Here is a 21,393-nt window from a genome sequence, read left to right on the forward strand (position 1 = left end):
CTGGCTGAGAGGCTTGGTTAAAAGAGGGGAGCAGTTTTCCCCGGGAGAACAAAGGAAAGGGAATGGGAGACAGGCTGGAGATGAGGAAAAGGATCTCCCCACAACTGTCCCCCTGAGAGTCCCTGGCAAAGCCCTGCAGAAGTAGCAGCAGAGGTGTTCTAAAGTGTGTCTGTTCTCCCTCCTTTCCCCTGGGAGCACTGCCGGGGCAGGACAAGAGAGGAGCTGCCTGTGAGGAAACTCCAATCCTGGGAAGACCCTCCTGCAAGCCCCTGTGTGGCTGGGTGAGCACAGGAGGCGAGGGGGATGCAGGGCCAAGGGGAAACTGCTGGAGCCTGCCCTGGTTTTTCCCCTGTGAATAAGAAGGCCCCAGGGAGGGGCAGGCTCAGGTGCAAGAGCCCTGGGCTAGAGGGGCTGGGACTGCTCCAGCCACCAGAAACCCTGAGGCAGGTGGGGCCCAGGGAGGGGCTGCATTTGCTGGCTGCTGTGAAGCTGTGCTGGGCAAGGGAAACTGTTATAACCTGCAGCCCAGACACTGCTCCCTGCTAAACTACGGAAGGGTCAGAATAAGCTCTCTTGCAGGGACTGCAGGAGAGGAGCCACCACCTACTGCATAAAACCCCTGGAGCTCATGCGAGGGACGACAGAACCAGCCACCACTCACAGGTCTTGTGCAGGAGCACAGACAGTCCTGCTCTCTGAGACGCCCAGCCAGGGGCAGTGCACACAGGGTGCTCAGTACACACTGTATGAGTTATAGGCTGTGTAAATAAGTTCTTGATGGTTTATTAGTTGGAATATCAATGTATTTATGTATTGGTTCCTTATTTATCTTGGGTAATTTGTATACCTTCCCCTAGTGTAATGTGTATCCAAGAAGCATTAACCCGTAAACCACCATCACTAGGACATGTGGTGTAACATTTGTTCTATTGCATTGGTTACATGTTACCTTGTAAATAATTAAATCCTACAAATAGTTTTATAATGGTCTGCAAAGTTGTTTGATTGTAAGGGAAGAGCCTCCGCTTGGGGACCCTGCAGCAGCTACCCAAGGAGCAGGGCGTGGCCACTGGCTACCAGGCACCCCAGGATCCTACTATTCAGGTGAAGGTGGGGGTAGTGTCACACCCAGGGTTACATAAATAATACCATATCAAAATGTATGTGTACTTTTTAGGAACTAAAAGTCATAACAACTTCTCCCCTTCTAAGGTGTTCCTTTAAATTACTGTCTACTTTTTGAAAACATATTTCAGGTGGAACAATACATTACTTCGAAAGCTCTAAACACCTGAACAACAAGGGAGCTGCATGGCCCTAAAAGAACATTTAACAGCAAAAGGTTATTTATTATACAGCAGACCTTTCAATAGCCTCTGTCTGCCTCTATGCAGGAGATAATTACCTCTTTTGCAACTAGATGTGAATAGGGCAAGAGAGGTTACCAAAGGAACAAATGTTCAGTTCTGCAAGGGTACTGAGCAGCTAAAAGCTCCAAGTACCCTGATTGCTTAACATCCAGCATGATCTCTAAAAGCCTTTTTTCTTTTTTACTTCAGTACCAATATTTTTAATGTAATACTGTCTATTTGCTTATGTAATTTCTCAGAAGTGAGAACAAGGTTTGGCCTTTGAATGCAACTTTTACCTTTCCAGTCCTCATAAATTTCAAAAGATCTTTTTGACCACATGCTTAGAGCTTGATTTACAGGAACCAGTGGGACTGTACACTAAATATCAGAAATAGTTGACAAGTGTTAAATGACGTCTTTGTACAGCAAAGCTCAAAATTATATGGAGCAACTACACTATTACTCCACCTAAAAGCAAGACTGCACCATCCTGAAACCAGACCCCACCACAACTGGTAATCCCTTTTATTTTAAAAGATAAATGAGAAGATTCCAAGGTAGTGGCTCATGTAAATATTTTGAATTTCACGTTTAACGGGAATGTAACTAGGTGGCTGAGTGTATTATCATTGTATAAAAGTTCTCTGAAAACATGTAAGATTTAACAACAGACACTTTCTGTTTCCTTGCCCATGATGGCTCCACTGCCAGGGAGCCAAGTTTTTGTAAGAGTTCACTTATTCTAAAGTTAATCAGAGTTACAAGCACTTAGCACTTCTTAAAATCAGGCAGCCTACTTGGCTTTTACAATTCATTAACACTTCTGAAAATGTTGGTCAACCTGAAGTTGGAGATTGATCTTATCTTTTCTCAGCCAACAGTATCAAAGGTGTGTATGCTTCTTTTAAGCACAAAGAACTTATTTTTACAAACCTCTCTTTCCCGTCTCTGTCCTCAGCTTATACTTCCTATTTGCCTTTACTTTTTCCATCATCTCTCATTTTCTTGGATAATGAACTCCCCTTTTTCTCTTGCACTCCGTATGTCCAGAAATGCTTCTGTATGCACCATGCCAGGGGTGGATACAGGATTTGGCAAAGGTGGGTTTGACAATCCACACTACACAGGTGGCTGCACTCCCAACTCCCAGCCTCTTCCTCTCCTCCACCCACTGGTGCAAGCAGGCAACACTGCAAGAGCCTACGGGAACTTCTTAAAGTCTCCAAAGTAGGTCCCCAAAGACACTCCCCAATTCCTCCTCTGGATGCTAACAGAAGTGACTGTTTTGTCATGTAACTGGCCCCCTGAAAGCACCATATAGCTATGCCCTGACAGAAGTGCCTAATCACATGACAAATTAATCTTCATATAATGAGGATTCAGATGAAAGCGCTCCAAAGTGGAGTACCCTGCCTTCATTAACTTCTGTCAATCCCTGTGCATGTGCAGGTACCCAGTGCTGTCTGCAGGATGGGATGGGGAGGGAGCTGCAGGCTGGGGTTTGCCCAGACTGTGCTGGAGGGGGAGCAGGTGGATTGGAGGCCCCCCTTTCCTTCCTCCAACCCCCAGGCACTTTCTGTGAAGCACCATGAGTTACAACAGGAAGCTGTACATCTCTCAGCATCCTCTGTATCAGGGTGGGCAAAATGTGGCCCATGGGCCGAATGCGGCCTGCCAGGTCATTCTGTCCAGCCTGCAGGGCCCCTAAAAAATTTAGAAAATTAATATTTATCTGCCCCTGGCTGCGGCCCTCAATGGCTTGCCAAAACTCAGGAAGCGGAACCTCCACTCGAAATAATTGCCCACTCCTGCTCTGTATTCAGAAGCACATCCCCTCCCCTTCCCTTCCCTGCTCTCATCTGCTGCTGATAATGCTATGCTTTCCTCACTGTCCCAGGTAGAGAAGTTTCAGAGTCACCCTTGCCTGCTTTAGCCAGGCTGCCCAAGGGTTGGACTCAGCTAGAATAACAATGCCAGTGGTGATGGGCAGGGGTGGGATTTCCCACCCTTCCCAATCCCCCAGCAGGTGTGTTGGGAGGGGCAACCCCCACCTGTAGCTGCTGTCATTGTCCCAGCTTAGCATAGCCCCTGTGCACCCTAGCTAGACAAGCAGAAGTGGCTCTGAAGTTTCCCTGGCCTCCATGACAGTGGGAAAGCAGTACCAGCAGGGGGAGGGAGGTAAGGGGCTTCTGAGCAAAGACAAGAAGGGAGGGGGTGAATTCTCACCTGCTTTGGGGACTTGTCCCCAGAGATTCCCATGGGGTGGCCCAGTCTGAAAGGAGATGCAGTGACATCACTGCACCCCTCTGGATCCTCCCTTTCTTCTACCTATGCTAAAATCCTCATCCAAGTATCATCTCATTCCTCCTTGATTAATGCAACAGCCTCCACAAGTCCGAACTTTCCAGATTGCAGCACATACAGCATTCTATGAAAAACTCATTTACAGGACGGGAAGAGATCAAGGGCTTACAGGACATGTATCATCAGGGCATGTTTGTAAGAGAAGATTATGCAACAGGATTCTCAATTTGCTGGGAAAGAAGCATATCTTGTCTGCGTACATCTCTATCAAGCCCAGGCCAGATAACAAACCAGCCTGTAGGACAGAGCTTCTATTGGTTTGGAAGGTTGTCAAAAAGATTTAAATGTTACAGTCAAAACTAACTCTGCCAACACGAAGCAGGGGGGATGAAAGAATATGACCCCTGAATCTGAGTGTTGAGATTAGCTGAGCTTCTTAACATTTTGTACAAATTAATTGTTTTGATTGTGGTTCACTGTAGTGCTGACCTTTAATAAAACTTCATTTTTTGCCTATAAACTCATTGCATCATTATTCCAGTGTCTCTTTGGGATGTGCATGCACTTCCTGTTTGAGCTTATGCTCCACTGTAGCATTTCGCTATGAAGCAGACTCTTAATGAGAGATCTGAAAGTAGAAAACAGTGACATCCTCCAGCTAGAAGATTTTTTGAAGATTAATCAAAACATCCTTCCTTTTGTTTTAATAATCATAATGAAGTGGATTTGTTAAATTAAAGGTGCACCCACTTTCAAACCGCTTTACATTTCAAGGCCGTTATGAAATGGCCTTCATGCCAATAACAATCAGCTCCCAATGTTAGAAAGAACAGAAACTTCTAAAAAGAGAGAGAAATGGGGTTGGTAGGTCAGATGTTTACACTAGTGTAACTATACTATTGAAGATGTTCTTCTTTCTCAGACTGTGGAATATGGCCACTTGTCCTGGGGAACAGCATGGTGAAGATCTTGAAATCTATGAAGTATTTATTTATTAATTTATTTGCCACCCTCCCCAAAAAGTGGCTTGTAATGGTTTACAATACAAATCAAATAAATTATCAAGACAGATAAAAATAAACAATAAAATGAACGCCCTAGACAACATCCCAAAACTTAGCAGCATATGCTGAAGAACTGCCCAAATAAAAAGTTCTTACAATGTTTCTGGAAGATGTCCAGGTTCCAGATCTGGCAGAGCACAAGGAGGAGAGAGTTCTTAAGCTGAGGATGACCCCCCACTGCCAAATTTGCTTGGCACAAAGATGGTAGTTGCAGAAGTTTGCTCCTTGCTGACCTTAGGGATCATAACAGAACATGAGGGAGCAGGCAGTGCCTGAGGTATGTAGGGCCCAGAACATTTATAGCCTATTAATTCCAAGTAAGTACTTTGCATTGTCCCCAAAAAGCTACTGGGAGTACTTTGAAATACTGGAGAGTAGTGTCCCCCTGGCAACCCACGCTGGTCACAGATTCACATTCTGTAAAAGCTGTATGTAAAGAACATGGCAATAGTTTAGCATTGAGGTTATGAAAGAGGGGATGACGGTGGCTAGATCCAAATCTGAAAAAAGGATCACAGCTTTCCCACCAGATGGAGTTGGTAAAAGGCATTCTTAGCCACTGTCACAATCTGAAAATACAGGTGCAGCTAAGAATCCTGAAGCACCAAATGCTGCAAACCTGAGTGACAAGGGGAGGACAAACCCCATCACTGAAAGGTACGTCTTTCCTTGCCAAACCCACAAGGTCTGCCAGTCACCATCACCTCTGTCTTGTCAGGATTCATCTTCAAATTGGTTCACCTCGTCCATTTCCCAACTGTAATCAGAAACAAGGTAAGGACCAAGACTGCAAGGCCTTGGTCAGATGAAAAGACAGGTAAAACCTATCAGCATACCAATGACATTTGATAATGACAATGCAACATAAATCCCCAGATATACATAGGGAGATCCCCAGCTTTATGTATGGAAAGCAACTGGGTGAAGCTTTCTGCCCTTATGCACATAACAGGACCTCCTGAATGATTAATTAGATGGGTGACATTCATGCTGGGGAAAGGGTATATATTGGGCTGTAGAAATGAGCTCACTGCAAACTCAACCCTCATGCCTTCCTGAGTCCTGTGATGCTTAGAGGGAAATACTATTTTTATATTTATTTAACAGATTTACAACCTGCCTTATCTAAAAGGACTGGCACAAGGAAGAAGCCTGTCATGCATGTGGAGCATCTCCAACTACCTTCACAAGTTCCTGTGAGCAGTACAGCTAGGAAGGTTGTAGTGAAGCCCCAATGTAGCCTGTGTACCAGGAACACAGGGAGAGAAAAGAGAAAAAACAGATGTCAATAGGCCTATGCACTCATGGTTCTCTGGGTGCCAGCAGCCTATGCCACAGAAGCAATCCTGACCTATGTGGTGAGACAACAAGGAGATCATTTATGAGATGAGACCCTTAGACAGATTTCCTCCACCAAAATCTCCTCCCTTCATTCATTCTACAGGGGAGGATCATCCAGCCATATGTGTAACTGTTGACTCTTGCACACAGAGAGGAATGCTGGCGAGTGCCAGAAACTTAGGTCAGCAACTGTGAGGAATATCTTTAAGTTACCCAACCTAAAGGGACATAACCAAACTTAGAATGTTAAAGTCCTCTCAACCATTAATTATCCACACATAGCTTAAATAACCCTGACAAATTCCCTACACTTGTGTATCATCCAAGCTTATAACCACTCAATCAGTCTAAATCTAGATGACAGAGCAATTCAATACAAACAGACCGCAGCTTCCAGCTCCTAACAGATGTTTACAAGCAGGTAAAAGAAAATACTCTCTTCCCTTTCTATTGAGGAAGGTGGCCTTCCATTTATTCTTTTTTCTTTCAAAATGTGCATAGTTGGTCCAGTTGATATAATGATAAAAGTTGGACGGGTTCATTCTCACTTAACAAATACTCTGCAATTCCTTTATCTGAATAGCTAGACATGATCAACAGCAATATAAACTTGTGCCCAGAAATGCCTTGTGTTTAAAGAACTTCTCTATAACACTGCCATGTTCATGTTTTTGGAAACAGCTCTGTTTCTCAAGGAGACTTTGTTGCTTTGTAATGGGTGTGTCTACATGCTGCCCTACAGTGATGTAGCAACACACTACACCATCTACAGTACGCTACAGTGGCATAACGAGCACGCAGGTCTACACATGATCGCCAACTACATCGCCGTAGCAGCACACGCCCCAGTTAAAGTGCACCGCTACAGTGACGTAGCAGCAAAATCTGAGTGCCACACTCACAGAATAGTAACTGCCTGTACTGTGCCATGCTTTAGTACTTCCAAAAGGAAATACTAAAGCATGGCGCCGTAGCAACATCACCATATGGTGATGTGGAGATACACCCAATTAATAGTAACATATTACTTGGGAGTTTCTCTTGTCTATTCTTCATCTAATTAATGCTACTCACAAGTCATATCTCTATCAGTTGATATAGCATTACAATACTGGCAAGATCTTATTCTTACATAATTAGCCTGAATTTTCACTAGTGAATTTTGGCCAAATATACTCCTATACAGCATTTTTTTAGTGCTGCATCACCACCCTGAGCCTAAAATTGGTTAATTTTTTTAATGCTTCACTTCCTAATAAGACAAAAATACTAGTCGTCATGAAGTTAGGAAATAATATATCACTATTGTATACAAGAATCCTTTAATTGTTTTGACTCCCAACACTATGGTGATATTAACTATTTTCACTACTGTCACAAGGGAGTTTTTGGTGTAAACACAAAGAAAATTTTCTAGACTTTAAAATTGGTCTCTTGACATCATCTCTCACTTCAAACAAGTTAAAGGTTTTAGATTTAAAATATATTTTCATATTATGGTCTATAATAAAGAATTACAATAAATACAATAAAAAAAGATTTTTTTTGTCTCTGAAAGGACTAAAAATTTTTTTTGAAAAGTTAGGATAACATTTCACTGTATCTTCCATCTTAGGAAGGCAGAATCATCATTTGACAGAAACAGAATATGCAACATCCTTTCTAAAAGCATTTGGCTATAAGGCCTCAAAGAAAATGTCAGTAAGAAACACTAATTTGTTTGCTTTTCTTAGGGACTTCACTCCATTTTGATAAAGATTTCATAAGCTTTTGTCTTTTTAATATGTCCGCATGTGATTTGTTATCCCTAAAATATGCTCAGTGAGTTTTTACAATTTTATCAATTTATAAACATTAAGATTCTTAAAGGAAGCATTTTACAAAAACTTTGGTACCCCAATTATAGTATTTTGTCATAAGATTTAACAGTACAGCGTCACACTGAAGTTTAGCCCACTTCAAACAACTAGTTAGCAGTATTCAGTACCTACTATTGAATATCCTTAGTTTTATTATTACAATCAAATTTTTCTGTTTTAATATATATTTTTTCTCCTGTGATGTGAGATTAAGAAACCACACAAATAAGAGAGGAAACTCACCATCTATAAAGGATTGTAGTGAAACTGACTGTAGTCAAGGAGCTGTCAAAAATCAAAGGACCTTGTTACCCAGTGTACTTCTGAGCCACACAAGTGCTAGCCTGGAGTTTGGAGGAGTCAAGCCTTACTCTAGAGGTTCCCTTCTCTGACTTTCCCCTACCTGCACAGCTGTGACTTTCCACTAGAGGCCTAGTGAGCAGGGAGGTCCAGCCCTACTTCTCTATGATTCTTGATGCTTCTAAGTCTGCAGCACACTTCTTACGTCTCCTGCTAGGCAATGAGCTCCAGCCCCACGGCGCCAGCAGCACCCTGATCCATGCAGGGGCATGGGGGGCAGCCTGCTGCCTGGAAAGCTGCTGCTCCAGGGTGGGATAACTGTGGGTGAATCTGGGCTGCCTTCACAGGGCAGGACTAAGTAGGTGGAAAGTTTCAAGACTGTCTTGCTTCCAGCAGCTACCATGAATATGAACCCCCTTCTCCCTCTCTTTCTCTCTCTCTCCCAAACATACAAAACACATATACTACATCTCTAGGGACGAAAAAAGAAACGGCGGGGGGCTTTTTCTCCCCTTATCAACTCACAGTTTGGGGAATACACAGAGCTTTCTTGAGCCAGGTTCACAACATAATTAATCCACAGTCCTGCCTGCTTTGGCCAGACACCTCAACCTCCCGGCCAGGCTGCACATTCTTTGTGTTTACTGAGAGAGGGGAAACTTGAGCAAAAATACCCCACTCTGTCCCTGATCAGAACAGGTAGCACTCAGTAGAATGAGGCAGGGCTCAAAATGGTTGGGAGAGGGTGGATCAGCAGTCTTGGAGTGAGTGTACATGCGGCTTGGATGAGCTCTCATTAAAACCTCTGGGCTGCCTGGCTCAGACTCTGGCTAAAAGAATGCTGGGTCAGCACTGAGGGAAGGGAGGGAGGAAAGAAGGGCTGTGGAGTACACTGGGTAGATAGGAACTTTTATGGGAGCCAGGGATGACGGCAGCCATGGGAAGTCTGGTCGGCAAAATGCAAGGTGCTGCAGCCACCTTTCAGCTGGTGCTGAGAGCAACCTGCAGAGATGAAGATGGAGGTTGGAGAACAGAGCGGGAGACAGAAGGATCAGTTCTGCCATACAGTGCCTGTGTGGCAGCAGGCTGATCCAGGGGGAGAAGGTGCAGGGAATGGTGTCCATACAAAATGCAGGAGCCACTGGATCCTGCAGATACTGGAGGACTTCATGTTGGACAGCACATCTGTGGGGAGTAGCTACCCATTAATGGAACAGGAGGAGCTGGGTTGCATGAATCAGAGATAATCCTACTCTGGAGTGGTTTTAATTTTGAGCTGCATAACAAGTGTTTTAAGCCACTTAAAGGTGTTAATGTGTAGATAATCTAGGGGTTAAGGATCCAAAAGCCATGCACAAGTAACGTGTAACAAGACCCAAAGAAAACAAATTGTAAAGCTCAAGAAGAAAATACCCCCTAGTGTCTTTCACTTATACATCTTCTTAAACACCATCTGGAAGATAAACAGAGAAAACATTTTCATACTGAGGTGTGGTTTTTAAAATGAGACAGTACCCCGGTTGAGAATGTGACCACAGCTTAATGGAAGATAGTAAAGAAAAAAAAATAACCCCAATTGACATCCTTCACCCCACAATCAGGCAAAAAAGAAGCTATCATTTAGTAATATACTAATATACCATTAGCAACACTTCCTTCTAAAAACACATCAGTTCTTTAAGCTATTTTCTCAACTCTATACTGGCTGTTAGAGCTTTAAAAGGGGACCAAGTGTTTTAGAAGTATATGGTACACATTAGTCTCTTTGTGATAAATACACAGGAAATGTTAAGAAAACAATTTTTGTAACAGGTCAAAATGACAGCCCACTTTTTCACTACGTGCCTTTAAAACACATGTGCACACATGCTCTAATAAAATAAATATGTTGATCATATTTAACTAACATATCTCATCTGAATGGGGATCATAAAAAAGGACTACCAAAGCAAAAACTCTCCTTCAAGGGACAAGAAAAAAAATGGAAAAGAAAAAAGAGAACCTAACAACAAAGTTTGTCTCAAACTATTACCTAATGCTTTCCTAATAGAGTTTAATGCATTAAATAAATCTAACAGTTTTAAGGAGCTGCTCCACCATGTCAAGAGTATTTTATTCTAAAAATTAGTCTGACTCAGAAAATTTGGACTGAGCTTTGACTCTGAAGCACCCTAAAATTTATGGATATAAGGGGATCCAGTGATTGGTTCAGACATGTTATGCCAAACCAGGTTTGGAAATAATAAAAACCATGCAGTCATGAAGTTATAAAATTAAGCAAGATCATATGGTTACACAGCTTATGGACCTGGGAACTCCAGGAATTTGGACTTGTAATGCTTCCCTGGAAGTCTTTCAAAAGGAAGTGGGATTTTCCTTCTAGTTTCTCCATATAACTAGTATATGGTTTCATCACCAAATCCACTCACCTTGGGAATCTATTCTGATGCGGGCCATCTGTCTGTATAAGTGTCCCAATCAAGTTTCTCTTGACTTCTTATCAGTACAGGCTCTGCTACTAGTGGTTTCCCACAGACTCATGTCTCCAAACTATTTTTCCCCTAAATAGGAATTCCAGACAGGAAGGAAAGTGGCTAAGGATAACCCAAACATAGGGAAGATACCCAGATTTAAAGTATGGTAGCAGACTATACCACGTCTACAAAGAGGACCTTCTGAAAGAAAAAAAGAAAGAAAGAAATAAACAGTCCCACGCAAGTCTTCCCTCCTTCACCCTCCCAGGGCAGGATGCACTGAATCTTAATTTCTACCTACACATGGGAAGAGGAGGATATTGCCTTTTCAAGTCTGGCTAACATTTTGCTGGGACTAGATTCGGACTGACGTGCAGCCTGCGATGTGGCATGTTTGTACTTGCCAGTAACAAAAGAAAAGTGTGGCATTCTGTAAAACAGATAAAACTTATTCTGCCCTCCAACACTTCTGAACAACTACAGATGAAGTCAGGGCCTTGTTACATCATGAGCAGTAAGCTGCACAAATGTTGATTGGCTTAGTGCTAGCTTGAAGTTTGAAGCAGTCACACCTTAAGGCTAAAAACCTTATCTGAATGTCTCCCGCCTGCATACATCCCACTTGTGTAGCTCTGACTTGGCACTAGAGGCCTGGTGAGCAGGCCTGGTGAGTCAGGACAGGCTTCTATCTCTGTTCTAGGGGCAGGGGTGTGAGAGATGGGTTGGGGAGGGGGCCAGAAGGGAGGCAGAAGCATATAACAGTCAATGTCACCTGCCTCCCCTGAAGCCCAGCACAGGCGTGGGCAGCATGCTGGTGGCTTGCCGCAATGAGCCAGCACCTTGCACCTCTCCTCCTTCCACCCGTCCCCGCCCTGCCACTGCCACAAGGCTCCTAAATGCTCCCACCAGCCATGGCATGATGCTGTGGGAGGAAACCAGTGGAGTGCAGTGTACCGCTCCTGGGCCAGGCAGAGAGAGAGCCGTCAGCAGTTTGCAGGGTCAGGCAGCAGAGCCAGCACCAGAGTCCTTCCACTCTTCCATGCAGCACCCTCCACATCATCACCATCGCCTCATGCGGTCTCCCTTTTTCTCTTTTGCTGAGCCACACTCTGTCTGCTCTGCAGTACCATCTTGGCACACTGACTCTGGATTTCCATGCCTCAGCCCCTGCCCCCCATCCCATGGGCCCCAACCTGCCTCAAGCTGTTGCCTCAAGCTGCCACCATCTTCAGGTGCACACAGAAACACCACATGGGGAAGGGGCCACTGCATCCTGGGATACTGAAGGACTTCTATTTGAGAAGAGAACATAGCACATAAGAGAGCAAAAGCCAAAGTTCTTGAATGTATACAAAAGCTGAGATGATTTCATTGCTATGAAATAGCTCTGACTACAGGTGCATTCTGAGAAACGACTGGCACTATACAATACTACACTTCTCAGTTCTCTATTATCATATTGTATAAGCTGCAGTCCAAACAGCCTTAATCATTACATTCAAGCAATACAAGGAATCCATTTCCTGACTGTTTGTACCACAATCTTTTAGATCTTTTTTTACGGGATTATGTCTTTTGTAATGGAAATACGCAATATATACTCCTCAGCTACTAAAACCCATTATAAGGCAAAGAAGCTTAGAAAAAAATCGCTTCAGTCTTTTTGTATGCTTTTCATAATGTTTTGACTTTCTTCTCTCCTTTTGAGTCTCTTTGCTATTCTGGTCCCCCCTGCATTATTTCATTTATTTATTTACTTAATCATTTATAAAGTGCATAAAGCCTCATCAATTAGCTGATTGCTTATATATCCTTAAAAGTGTTGTATACCTTTTTGTGTCTCTGAGGATTATGTCAAAGTTGCAAGAAGCCAACAATCCTTCCTCACCTGATTTTTTAAATAAAAATTATAAAATGTTCCGCTTACTATTCCTCATGAAATTCAGGTTTTATGATATTGCCCAATTCTTATTAAGGCATGAGCACTTAGAACTATTCTGTAATTTTTACTTGAAAGAAGCAAGAGTAAGGAGAACTTGCTGGCTCTTTACAAGCTTGACATATTCAGTGCGCGCGTGCGCGCACACACACACACACACACACACACACACACACACACACACACACACACACACACACACACACACACACACACACACACACACACACACACACACACACACACACACACACACACACACACACACAAATTTAAACAAGTCCTTTTAAGGCTGCATAGCTTCTGTCTTAAAAAAAAATCCTCACATACTTGCTGAACTGGGCTGCTAGTATTTTCCAATGCTCCTCTCCATCCTTCCATAAGAATCAGGCTGTGCCTAGCACCCCTCCCCATCACCCCACAAGAACAGAAATGCACGTCATTCCTGAATCAGAGTGGAAGGAACGGTTCTCTGGTTGAGTGACATTTCTTCCACTCAATAAAAACCCTCTGAGGAAAAAAGAAACCAGAAAAAGAAAAAGAAAGCTTTAAAACAAGGAGGGAAAAAAATAGAGGAGAAAGAACACTGATTAACTCCAACATTAAACGTCAGCTGTTTTCAGCCCATCTTCCTTTTTTGTACCACTGAACCACAATGTAAAGTTGTTAGTGACCAAATAAATGTGGACAGAAGTTACACATAACCAGTTTAAGTGATCAGAAACTGGTTTAAACCTGTAACAGAACAGAAGTTCCATGCATATAAACAGCTTTCAAAATGGCCGAAACTGTTTTAAGATAAAGCTGGTTGAATATAGTATAAGACTTAACTGATTTAGGTCAAACTGAGTAGAACTTCTGTCCCAGACCCCTTCCTGGTTTAAGATAAATCACAGTCCCCCAGCATCCCAGGAAGCTTTGCGGCCCTGGGCTTAGCTGGGCTGTCTGCTCCAGAGGAGCAGGGCTGGCCCCACCCATCTGTTCCCTAGCTAGAGCACTATCACTGCTCTGGCTGACTGAGAAGGGGGAGGAGGTGGGAAATCCTGCTCCAGAGTGCCCCCCTTGCTGCTCGTGTGGCAGGAGTGAGGGGTGTGGGCAGACACTGGCAGCCTGAGGGGAAGGGGGAAGATTTAATCCCCCTTCTGTCCTGAACCCCAGCCAGGGTCTGCCTGGCTTTTCCTACTACTTGCCACTTGAGCAGTGAGAGTGGGGACATGGCTAGACCCGAACTCTGGGCCTGAGGGAAAAGGGGGGAGGGACGGGGAATCACAGAGAAGTGAGGCTGGCAGGGACCTCCAAAGGTTCTCTAGCTAGTGTCTAGTACAGCCCCTGCCTGAGCTCTGGCCAGACCCAAGGTTTGCTTGCAGCGCCCACAAACAAGAACACCTGCAAGGGAGATGGGGGGAGGGTCTGTACAGCCAGGGGAGAAAAAAAGCCACCAAGGACTTTCTGCAACTGGTTTTCCTCCCCTGCCCCACACTGGGGCCTAGCACTGTGCCTCTCCAGCCCTGAGATATCACCAAGCAAACCAGAGATGGGGGAGAGCCCTGACCACCACAGCAGCCCTGTGACAGCCCAGCTTGGCCCCAGTGCAGGGAGCAAACCAGTTCCTGTGGCCCCAGCCCAAGCTGCAGCTAGTTGGGAAGGGCTCTGTGCCCCCATGGCCCAAGCTACTTGGGCCCCTCCACGCCCACCCTCAACAGTGCCCACAGGCTGGCCTGGATCAGCCCCGCAGCCCCAGCCCTGGCCCTCGGTGAGGCAGGTGGATGGCAGAGCTGGGTTGGGCCAGGCCAGGCCTCAGGAGTAGAGATCTTCCCAGCAGGCTGCAGCTCAGGCTAGGGCCACAGGAGCTGTGCGCCCTGTCAGTTCCTAGCTCCCCATGCGCAGGCTGGACCCAGCTGGGAAGGGCTCCCCTGCAGCCCAGCCTGCCCAGCCCCACCATCCACCTGCCCCACCGAGGGCCGGGGCTGGGGCTGCAGGGCCAAGTTGGGCTGGCCTGTGGGTGCTACTGAAAGTGGGCACAGAAGGGCTGGGCTGGGCTGCAGGGGCAAGGCTCTTCTCAGCTGTCTGTGGCTCGAGCTGGGACCAGGGTAGCTGTGTGCCCGGTTTGCTCCCAGCTCCCTGTGCCCAGGCCAGGCTGTCATGGAATCACTGTGGCAGGCAGGTACTCACCCCTTCCTCCCCTGCCACAGTGTGGTGGTGGTGGGATTTGTGTAGCTCTGTCTGAGGGCTCAGGGTTTGAGGGACACAGTGCTGCACCCCGCTGTAGGGTGGGGGCAGGACCAGGTGCAGGAAGCCTTTGGTGGCTTTTTTCCCCAGCAGTACAGAGGCCCCCTCACCCTTGGCAGGTGGTGTTGGTTGTGGGTGCTGTGAGCAAACCTTGTACAGGAGGGTCTGGCCAGGGTACTCAGGCAGGGGCTAGACTAGACTCTAGAGGACATATGGATGTCCCTGCCAGCCCGACCTCTTTGTGATTCCCCCTTCCTCCCTCCCTTTGCTTCAGGCCCAGGGCTCTAGCCATGCTTCCGCTCTCATTGCTTAACCCTTCAATGCTGTCTGGTCACACTCCCTCCTCCCTCCCCCACCACCAGGAAAAGCCTGGCAAGGGCTGCTTCCCCTCTCCCCCTTCCAGGCACACCCCAGCTGTGATCCCTGCAGGCCAGGGTGGGGTTTACAGGTTTAAACCAGTTTCTGATCACTTAAACTGGTTTATATGTAATTCCTCAGTCATATTCAGGCCTGCCCTGACCTGGCTACAGCACCCCATTCCCTCCCTCAGCTCAGCTTCCCTCCAGCCTTCCAGCTACTGAGGAAAAGAAGGAAGGACTCACTCTAGCACCCCCTGGCTTCTAGCCTTGGGCACTACAGTTATGCGGCTGCATTTCGGGAATCAAAAGTGAGTATCTATTCACTTGCAAATTGGTTCAATCTACTCAGGTTAGACTAACCTGCAAAGACTGAATCAATTCAGGCCTTTTGAATGTCTGTACTTACCCACAGGGCACATCTACACAAGACACAGACTTCACAGTAGCCAAATAATACTGTGCAGTAGCATGTCACAGCACTCACAGTGCTAATACGCTACTGGCCTGTATTATTAGGCTACTAAGCAGCAGTGTCATTTAAAAGACGATTGCAAATGCTACTGCACAGTGGTTACTGTACATTTATTCAGTACTTGCTTATACATGTACTAAATAAACCCGCAGTAACCACTATGCAGTAGTGTCTCATGTAGATGCACCCACAGATAATCAAAGTTCTATATTGCCACAACATGTACTCTAGTGTAGCACAAGTGTACTCTAAAACCTAGGACCCGGAGTGTCATAACATGATTCTGTTTTGTGAAGCTTGATCTGTCCTTGGTGTTACTACACAGAAACAGAAATGGACATAGAGGTGATATACTTTATGACTTATCCCCATTTTCCCTGACTACAGCACATTTTTGTTTGCACACACACGCATATATATGCATGTGTGCATTTGTGCACAGCTCTATTTTTACAGGATTTTCATAAATTCAGAGGGTACACAGTGCTAAGAAGGTTTACATAAAGACATAGTCAGGATACTTTTGATTCAACAGAAAATAACAACCTGTGAACAGCAAAGCTTCTTAAAGGGGACAAGCCACTTTGAAAACAAGTTTCTCAGGTCCAAAATGAAATTCCTGATCAAAATCAGGTCAAGAGAAAGTGGCCAACATAGAAATAAAGTTAAGGAGGGTCCTCATCTAAGGGACGTGAGAAACAGGTTCAAGTTCCTGATGTGCTGAATTCAAAACAGGAATTTGAACATGTGTCACACACTAGTACGTTGATCACCAGACTACTGGATATTCTGGAATGGGTCATTCTGTTAGAGCATCCCAACTTTGTATGGCACTGGGACTTGACTGTGGGACAAGTATTATTTTACTTTTGTGTGCCTCAAGTGGCATTTAAGTAGCTTCATAACTGCAATTTTTGGCACTTACACACAGACTGCAATTCCATGTGCAGATTCCTGCTACAAGTAAAATGACAAAGGAGGATAAGGAGAGGCTCTCCCATCTTTCAGTCCAATAGCCTTATAGTTAGGATATTTGCCTAGAGAATGGGAAACCTCCCACCCACTTATCAAAAAAGTGCTCAAACTACCAGACAGTGGACTAAACATTGCCCAGAACACTTTCCAGCCCTCCTTTGAAAACTAAACCACAGTACCTTCATTTTAATATTCATGGAATAAAATGAATGAACAGTATCAGGAATGTTACTGTCTCACTGGAGCTAGAACTGGGGCCAGAACCCAGGGCCCACGCCCTTTTAGGGCATCTCATGGAGCTCCATCCCTCCGCCTTGTTCTTCTTCTTCTAGCTTTATATTTCTTCCCCTCTCACCTGCTCAATGGGCCAAACTCAAGGGAAGGGCTCTGAGTACTGTGATGCCCCTGGCCTGGTGGTTAGACCACTTTGCTGAGATGGAGATTTGAAACTCCTCTGGATGAGTACACAACTCTTCAGCTCCTTAAGCAAATGCCATAGCCATTAGGCTATTGGACTGAAAAGCAGGAGCATGAATGATGTGTACTGTCGGCAGCAGGAACACGATGGCGGTAAGCAGGAAGCTCCTGCCGGCGGCAGGGGTGGCGAGCACCAACCAGGGGCTGGCAGTGTAGGCGGCAGGCGCCTTTTTGTAGGGGGTGCATCACTACGTTCAGGGGGTGCACGTACACCCACTATGTGTTGCCAATGGGCAGGAAGGCACTTCTTAGACTAAAGTTTTAGCATAAACTTGGCATTACATGCATGCATGTGTGATTTTATTCCATCTGGATGCTTGTACAGTCATTGTATAGCCTAGTGAGCATGCATAGAAGGGAAGCAGAGTATAAGGGTAGGTATGTGGAATCTAAGCCACGCATAAGTCCACAAATGCTCTTACATAGTACATAAAATTCCACTAAAACAAGTAAAAGTGAACTAGAGTATAGCTCTGAGTCTTCATCATCCAAGGTGACTATTATTCCCATTTTAAAGAATGGGAAACTGAATGGATATGTGGAATTTTTTTTTATATATTGTTGCTTTTGGATGCCTCCAGCTATGTTGTCTAACTTCAGGCACTTTGGGCCCAATGTGCTTAACACTCACAGTTAAGAAGAAATTCAGCTGTTCTGCACCATTACATATACCATAGGTAATTATGCACACAAAAATTCAAAATTATGCACTGAATCCTGGAAGCTGGATATGGAGCCTTTGGACAAGACAAAGCTGGCTCTGTGCCAGCATGTCAGGCTTGTAGCACTGCAGGTGGGTGCTGTGCACCATCAGGCTGAGCCGGGACAGCTCCATGCCTCCATGTGGGGCTTCCAGCACTCCAGTAGGAAGCCACATGTGGAGGTATGGAGCTCATCCGGCCCAATGGCACACAGACCAAGAGCCGTAGGAGCTACACACCACCAGGGGGCTCTGCCTGCCATGGCCATGAGCACCCCAAAAGCCTGCCGCCTGCTGCCACCAGGGGGCTGTGCACCATGAGGGGGACATGTGGCAGGGGGTCCAACACCCATCCACAAACCCAACACCCACCCACACACACCCCCAAGCCCACCCACAAACCCCATACCTACTACCCCCTCCTACAGGCAGGAGCTCCCCTCCCCATTCACCAGCTGTACAGTCAAGCACCACTGCACTTGGTGCCTCCACATGGGGCTTCCAGCTGGAGTGATGGGAGCCCCCCCGGAGATGGAGGCACAGAGCTCACCCAAGTTAAATTATGCAAAATTATGCAACTATGCATGGTTATACCTATTATGTGCATAATTGCGTAATTCCCTAGGTATAACTAAAATTCATAATGTAGCTAGGAGTCAAAGGGAGCTTCTGGGTAACAAAATCCAATCCTCTGGTATCACAGACAACCAGCTCATACAATTTCTCTCATAAACTGATTTGGCCCAATTTAAAAACCAGTTGGGAGTGTGCGTAAGCGTGTGTGTGTGCATGCACATGTGCATGTGCACGCATGCGTGTCCCATCCCTCCACCCCTTCCGCCTCATTCCTAGTTTTCTGACTGGAAGGAGATTCCAGAACTTCACTGTTCTGATGCACAGAAATCTTCTTCCAAATATATTCATGGGCAGTTAATAATCATTTGTTCCTGTTCCAACATTGTTCTTTAGCTTAAACAGCTCTTCCCCCTCCCTGAGGTATTTATAGGCAGCACTCGTATCCCCTTCTCAGCATTTGCTACACTACACTAAACAAGCAAGCTCTTTTAGTCTCCTCTCATGCAACAGATCTGCCAGCCTCTTGACCCTATTTCTCTATAAAAGAATTCCTCCTGCTTCAATGGGATGACCATAACCATATGCAGAGCACACGTGACCTCATCTTGAATCTTACACAATAGCGTAAATACCTGCCTATTTCTACTGGAAATACTGACTGTTATATTCTAGGATCTTGTGCGTCTCTTGCACAGCCATAGCACATAGGTAGCTCATAGTTATCTTGGAATTAGCTCATGTACTAAGATTCTTTCTCTTGTTCAGAGTGCTGATAAACTCATGGTTCATAGCAGAAACCCTTATCTCAAATTGCATAATCTGGAATAAAAGTGTCAGATGAAATTCAAAAGTACAAAGTCATCCAAATCTTCCTTTGGGATATTTTGATTCTCTTCTGCATTGACAATGTCCTCTCAAATTTTGTGCTGCATGCATGCAGATTGGCACTAAATGTAGGAGTATAGAACTGAGGTCATAAATGAAAATATTAAAAAGAAAAAAAAATCCCTTAAAAACTCCACCAGTAACCATCCTCCAGCTCAAGATTTCCCTTTTTCAGCATAGTCTACTGTATTCTTTCCCTTCATCCAGTTTCTTAGCCAGCTTACAATTCTTCTACTAATCTCTTCTTAACTAACAGTTTCCATGTGGGAATTTTCTCATTGCTTAACTAAACGCTTAACCAAAAATTTCCCAAATACAAACACATTTTCCTTGTCTAGAAAATTAAAGTTATCGCCGTGTATATGGATTTCCTAGCCTACTGGCTTTGGCAAACAGCTGTGCTCCCTTATGAGCACTTCAGCCTGTCTTCGTAAGCAGCATAGTCTTTGATTTGTTTGTTATATAAGGACTAGGCCAACAAAACCAAAACCCTTCTACCCTATCCCAAGCACCTGAAGACAGGCCCTCCGGCTGTCTGCCAACACAGCAGCCTGCCCTCCTCCTGTAACGGGCAACTGCAGTCACTGCTTTCTTCCTCCTCTCAAACAATCCCTCCACAGTTTTTTCTCTCAGCCTGCTCCTTTGTGGTTTTAAATTCCCAGTGGGACACTCCTCATTACCAGAAGGTCCAAAGCTGAATGCCCTAACAGGGCTGGTTGCCCCTTCTTAAGGGGACAGATCATCCTATCAAAAAAGAGATGACATCAATGTCACAGACAGTATGTTTGGTAAACCCATGTTGCGTTTCGTTTAATTTTCCATTTACCTCTCCATTTCTAATTACTTTCTTCAAAAGCTGTTTTAAAATTTTGCATATTATTGAGGACATAATTGTAGGCCTGCAGTTTCTTGGTTTATGTTTTTTTCCTTAGGTATAGATCCTACACTTGGCTTTTTCTTAGGTATAGATCCTACACTTGGCTTTTTCTTAGGTATAGATCCTACACTTGCTATACTCCCGTTATACCACCCTGAATTGACAGATAGATTAAAAACTCTTGCTGTTAAACCTGTCATTTTATGGGACAGTTCCTTTGTTACTCTAAACTGGAAATTATTCAGTAGCCCCATTTAAGTTCATTAAGCTCTTTGAGTCATGTTCCCAGAGCAGTAGTGGTAATTTCCATATACTCATTCTCATTAGCTGTCTTGTCTTGGCTCCTATGGTCAAATCATCAGCACGACCCCCCTCCTTACAGGAAACTTAAGCAAAGTATTCATTTAGGTTTTTTTATGTACTTGGATTATCATTAATCTTTACCCCTTTTGAACAAGACATTAATTGCGGAGCTGCCAAATTAGTTCTGCAGTAAAGTCTGTGTCTACATGTGCAGCCCTATTAAGCTGCAGTAAACTAATAAACACCACTGCAGGTTAGTACTTGTAAAAACAAGACTATCCTGTGGTAATGTTTAGTATACCACAATACATGTATAGACACTGTTGGGGCTAGCCAGGGCATGAAGGTACTTCAGTGTGAGGGCTCCCTGCCAGCTAGCCCTGTGCTCTAACACCCTTGTGCCCCAGCCAGCCTCTCCACAGCACACTGAGCCAAGTCAGAGCAGCCCCAGGCTTAAGATGCCGCAGTCCCAGGCACATGTCCAGATGCATCACCCAGGAGCAATAAGCTCCAGCATGAACTGCACCGGAGTTTATTGCTGCATATTAACAGTACATATAGATGTGGCCAGTATACTGTGGTACTGCTGTTTTGTTTTTAACCATGGTTGAAGTATCTTTTGTTATTTGTTTTAAATGGCCTCTATAATACCTAACTTACTTTGATTTTTGGCAATTCTCACTTTCCCCTACACTTCCTGACCTCTTAAGTCCAGCTTTTCTTTCCTAATCCCTTTTTTCTGTTATTGACAGGTTCTCCACTTATTCCTAATACTCAAAATTTACCCTTTTGATTTTAAATTATTGACTCTTTTTATCTTTCCATTTTAAATTAAACTGAATCTATTCATGATTAAGGTTATTTTCAACAACCAGCTCTCCTATGGAGTCTTCTCTACTTACCAGAA

General features: G+C 44.7%; 1 protein-coding gene across 1 annotated transcript in view; it reads right to left on the minus strand.

The window, feature by feature from the left end:
* ARHGAP6 (Rho GTPase activating protein 6) overlaps window positions 1-21,393 on the minus strand; it is a 397,221-nt gene that overhangs the window by 336,771 nt on the left and 39,057 nt on the right. The window lies entirely within an intron of this gene.

Source organism: Gavialis gangeticus, unplaced genomic scaffold (genome assembly GCF_001723915.1).
Source record: "Gavialis gangeticus isolate Ggan-Ray unplaced genomic scaffold, GavGan_comp1, whole genome shotgun sequence".
In the NCBI taxonomy this organism is placed as follows: Eukaryota; Metazoa; Chordata; order Crocodylia; family Gavialidae; genus Gavialis; species Gavialis gangeticus.